Below are 6,013 nucleotides of genomic sequence, written 5' to 3' on the forward strand. Positions count from 1 at the left end.
ATGACAGCAAGACTTCTCTCCCGCGCGCTCAGTCTCTCGCGTCATGCGTGCGTCACTTCAAAGTTGGTCGCACAGTGAAGGTGAGTTTGTGCCTCAGACTTTTAGGTCTAATGGCAAAAGCATCCCTTGTAATCCGTCTGGGCTTACTTCATATGCGCCCTTTTCAGTGGTGGACGACAAGCCAGAACATTTCACCCCGTTGTCTTCTGAATCGGACGATTTTAGTGACACGGAGGTGTGTTATGTCAATAAGACAGTGGATGTCAACCGAATTCCTTCTAGCTGGAGTTCGGCTGGGTATTTGTGCTTCCCAAGAGACTGTCACGCCGGACGCGTCTTTGACCGGTTGGGGAGCTGTTTGTCAAGGGCGCTTAGCTCACGGAGTATGGACGGCGACACAAAGCAGTTGGCATATAAACAGGTTAGAATTACTGGTGGTTTTTCTAGCTCTCCAGTATTTCTCGAATCTGCTGATCGGCCATCATGTACTACTCAGGTCAGACAACATAGTGGTTGTGTCGTATCTGAATCATAAAGTAGGATTACGCTCTCGCCCCCTGTGCTGGCTGGCGAGAAATATTCTTCTTTGGTCTCAGAACAGACTTCTGTCGATCCGAGCGGTTCATGTCCCCGGACATTTGAACTTCGGAGTGGATTTGCTATCCAGCTTGTATGCTTTTCCCCCGATTCGTCTAATTCCAGCGGTGTTATCCAGGATACGGCTGGACAGAGTGGAGCAGCTGCTGCTGGTGGCTCCGTGGTGGCCCACACAGCCGTGGTTTGTGGACCTGGTCAGTCTGTTTGCGGGCTCTCCATGGGAGATTCACCTCAGACAGGAATTACTATCTCAAGCACAGGGAATGATTTGGCACCCAAGGCCAGATCTATGGAAGTTGTGGGCGTGGCCTCTGAGCGGAGTGAGTTAATATGTCCCGGTCTTTCTGTTGAAACCACCGAGACTATAATGAATTCTAGGGCAGCTTCTACGAGACGCTTATATGCTTTCAAATGGATAAAATCCTGACTTTAAAGACAGTTCTTCTTGTGGCTTCATCCTCCCTCAAGAGAGTTGGGGATTTCTCATTCCACAAGAGCAGTGGCTTCATCACAAGCTTTCTCAGTGGTTCTTCTTATATGATGTCTGTGCTGCGGCAGGATGTTCCTCACCGAGCACTTTTGTCAAGTTTTACAGTCTGGATGTGAGGATGGCTCCTGGCTCCCGGGTTCTCTCCGCTTGAGCAGATGCTTTCCTTGGATTCCAACTATCAGGTACGTCAGGCGTTATGGTATAGGGTTCCCATACGGTGACGTCACCGCAGCATCGAAGTGACCTATGAAAGGGAACATCTCGGTTACGTATGTAACCACGGTTCCCTGAATAGGGAACGAGATGCTGCGGTCCCGGCCATTCCGTACCTTGATAGCATTTCTTCAGTTCATGAAATCTGAGCGAAATAGCGTGCGGCACTCAGGTATACGATGCGTACGCATGCGTAGGGCGGTGCCAAGCACTTTTTGGCCAGTAGGATTGGCTGGATGGTATAGGGCTTCAGACATTCGTCACACCGAGAGGTGTTCCCATACGGTGACGTCACCGCAGCATCTCGTTCCCTATTCAGGGAATCGTGGTTACATACTTAACCAAGATTTTTTATGTTTACAATCAGAGTTAGGTGCTTCTTCACCCTTGTTTATCAGCTATTATTTCCCACTGATTTTAGGAATAAATTATGGGTAGGGTTAGATTTAGGGTAGGGATTGGGTCAAGTCTATATTTTTGGACAATAATGTTGATTCAGGATCATCAGAAGATGTTGATCCAGGAACATGCCTTGACAAAATCATGGCGACCAGCCCACAATCTGCAATATTTTTAATGTTATTTGTTCATAAAAATAATATAAAACATAAAATATTTACATTTGTTAAAGGAACATAAGTAACATATTTATGATGCATTTTTTTTTTACATTTAATTATTGAACAGTTGCACATTTTATGTATTTTCTTTTTATCTATTAAAACTGCACATTCTGAACAATTATTGTTTTAAGCACTGTATTGGTAGTTAGTATGCCTCACAAGAGTCTGTAAAAATAGAATACAATGTACTGTTAATATGAAGGAACAATCCATATGTATGTGGTATTATACCTGTGTTTTAAATTCCAAATTGAATTTTGTGTCTTAAGGTTACAGGGTTAAAACTTAAAGGATAACATCCTGTCAGAAAATGACTAGTACCTTTTCAGTGTTTCTACATATTTGTTCTTACAGTGTACCTAACTGAAAACAATTATATATACAAGCTAACATGCTTTATCATAAATGTTCATATAGTATTGACCAATTGGAGCTAGCAGCTTAATGCACATTTAATGTTTGTACTGTTAGGCATCTTTCTCCAGCTCTCTCCAGATTAATGTGCCACTTGGTTTCTTTTTTGTGTAATTTAGTTGAAAAATGTGCCTTTTTATTATTTTATCATTTATCATTCTTTACAAAAGTTGCTAAAAGTTGCCAAAAAACTTTTGTGAAAAATAACTAAAACTGTTGCTATGTGCTTTTTGAAAAAAAAAAAAAGTTGCTAGGGTAGTCTAAATCTAGCAACAAAATTGCTTAACTATGCTGTCCTTGAGTGTTTGTTTGTTTGTCGAATAGCTCCCTCTAGTGGTTTTCAGCATGCATTCATCAAATCAAATCTAAAGTATCTTCCGAAGGTAAAAAAAAAAAAAAGAAGCCCCGTGTTCTATCTGAACCAAAACAGGAAAATGTTGTGTCACTTTTGTCAATGAAACATCTATGGTTATTCATTAATTGTGATAATTATTATTATCATAACAACAACAACAACAACAAAACAGACTTAATGCATTGATATTTTTGGTTAAAAACATTAAACAGCTGTATTGTGTTGCCATTTTTTATCTTCCTCCTTTAACTGCATTGACTGTGTGGCGTTTTGTTGAATTTATTTATAAATCTAACATTCTGTAAAATTATATTTCAGAATATATAGTTCAAACTAGGGCTGGGCGATATATATATATTAAAAATTATATCTCGATATTGTCAATTTTTTTTACGATAATCGATATATCTCAATATGTTGCGTTTGCATTTAAATAATAAAAAAACATGATTTTTGATCACATGATCACAACATGATCACTTACTGCTTATTTAAATGAACACATGAAGGCCTATATGTAACTGAAGCGGTGGAGAACAAGTGCAGAAAGTGCATTCTGTCAACTTTTTAATGCATGCAATTTACAATTTAAACTATGAAACTGGGATAAGTATTTTTATTTTTTTATTTATACAAATTTATTATTTATAACATTTATTATTATTAAAAAATCTTACAAGTTTTTTAGCTAAGAACACAAGTCTGTCAACTATCTGCGGTTTTAAGAGAAGCTCTGTGGCATGAAACTATGTTCCCACTGAAGTTCCCACCAGTTTCCCTTGTTCCTTTCATTGCAAAAACACTTGAACGAGCTGTGTTCAAACAAGTCTCTACATTTCTCACACACAACAATCTCCTTGACAGCAACCAATCTGGCTTCAGAAGTGGACATTCAACTGAGACGGCCTTGCTCTCAATTGTTGAAGCTCTAAGACTGGCAAGAGCAGATTCCAAATCTTCAGTACTTATCCTGCTTGATTTGTCCGCTGCTTTTGACACGGTTAACCGCCAGATCCTCCTATCAACCCTACGGGCAAATGGCATCTCAGGAACCACACTTCAATGGTTTGAGTCTTACCTGTCAGATAGGTCCTTCAAAGTATCTTGGAGAGGTGAGGTGTCCAAGTCTCAACATCTAACTACTGGGGTGCCTCAGGGCTCAGTTCTTGGACCACTTCTCTTCTCTGTCTACATGGCATCATTAGGTTCTGTCATTCAGAAACATGGCTTTTCATACCACTGCTATATTGATGACACTCAACTCTACCTCTCATTCCATCCTGAATATCCGACGGTAGCTATTCGCATCTCAGCTTGTCTAACAGACATTTCTTCCTGGATGATGGACCATCACCTTCAACTCAACCTTGCCAAGACAGAACTGCTTGTGATTCCAGCAAACCCATCGTTCCATCACAATTTCACCATCAAGTTAGGCATATCAACCATAACTCCTTCAAAAACAGCCTTGGAGTTATGATTGATGATCAGCTGACTTTCTCAGACCACATTGCTAAAACTGCCCGATCCTGCAGATTTGCTTTATTCAACATCAAGAAGATCAAGCCCTTTCTTTCGGAACATGCTGCACAACTCCTTGTTCAAGCTCTTGTTCTGTCCAGGCTGGACTATTGCAATGCCCTCTTGGCAGGTCTTCCAGCCAATTCTATCAAACCTTTACAATTAATTCAGAACACGGCAGCAAGAATAATTTTTAATGAGCCAAAAAGAATACACGTCACACCTCTGTTTATCAGTTTGCACTGGCTTCCAATAGCTGCTCGCATAAAATTCAAGGCATTGATGTTTGCCTACAAAACTACCACTGGCTCTGCACCCATTTACCTAAATTTGTTACTTCAGACTTATGTGCCCTCTAGAAGCTTGCGTTCTGCAAGTGAATGTCGCTTGATTGTGTCATCCCAAAGAAGCACAAAGTCACTTTTACGGACTTTTAAATTAAATGTTCCCTCCTGGTGGAATGACCTCCCCAACTCAATCCGAGCAGCTGAGTCCTTAGCCATCTTCAAGAATCAGCTTAAAACACATCTCTTCCATCTTTATTTGACCCTCTAACTTTAACACTCACTATTCTAATTCTATACTTAAAAAAATCTAACTACCTTTCTAATCTTTTTGTATTCTATTTTCTTTTCATTTATTATGCAATTGTATATGTGTGTGTGTGTGTGTATGTGTAAAGACCTCTAACTAGCTTGCTCTATTCTTTTTTTATTCTATCTGTTTTCTTTTTATTTATTATATTATTTAAAATCCCATGCTACGTGTACTGTGTTAACCTAACTGAGACTTGTTATAGCACTTATATATCATTGCTTTTTGTTGTTTTTGATTGCTTCCACTGTCTTCATCTGTAAGTCGCTTTGGATAAAAGCGTCTGCTAAATGAATAAATGTAAATTTAAATGTGTGTATATATATATATATATATATATATATATATATATATATATATATATATATATATATATATATATATATATATATATATTATACCAAAGACTTTTGTACTATCTTTGTCTATATTATGCAAACTGGTAAATATAACAGTGAAATTCCCTAATATTGATTCCAAATGGCATTGTCTATGTTTTTCTATTCAAACATCAGCGGTCGAGTAAGTTTATTTTATTTAAACAATACAGACTAGATCTAATGACAGAACACAGACAGCTGTTTAACCGCCAAACTCCAGCTTGTTAGTGTTTTCCATAGGGTGTTTTCCGGTGTTTTCAGATCATCGTCGGCGGCGCTTCCGTATTGAGCAGGTTGCCAGATTGCTTAAAATAAGCAAACACAGACCAGAAAAAGTATCCTTGTAACAGCGAAGCTCTAACTCGGGGATTTAAACTCTTGTTATCTGACAACCGCTCTAATTGGAAAGCTCTCGAGGCTTGTAGAGCAGTCCGCAGTTACATGTTCCTTTTTTTTGGAACGTTCTTTTGGGAAAGTATGCTTGAATTTGAAATATTCGATATTCGCGATATTTTCAATTTTTACATCGTCGTCAAAATTATTCCGATATAATCGCTAATATTCGCCCAGCCCTAGTTCAAACTGTATCGAAATAAAGACTGATTGATTTATTGATTTTCATTACAATAAATTAGCTGTATAGTAGTAGGTCTGTAAAAAAATTAAAAGTGAATTATCAATAGCCAAAATATGCTTAAATTGTACCTAAACCTTATTTATGTGTGTGTTTAGGGTTAAATATTTGGCATTTAAGAACTCTTAATTTGAAGAGCTCGTTGACGAAAACACTTACTGGTGGCGTCTCAATACCGTTCGAGCTGACTAT

This window comes from Carassius carassius, chromosome 9 (genome assembly GCF_963082965.1).
Source record: "Carassius carassius chromosome 9, fCarCar2.1, whole genome shotgun sequence".
Lineage (NCBI taxonomy): Eukaryota > Metazoa > Chordata > Actinopteri > Cypriniformes > Cyprinidae > Carassius > Carassius carassius.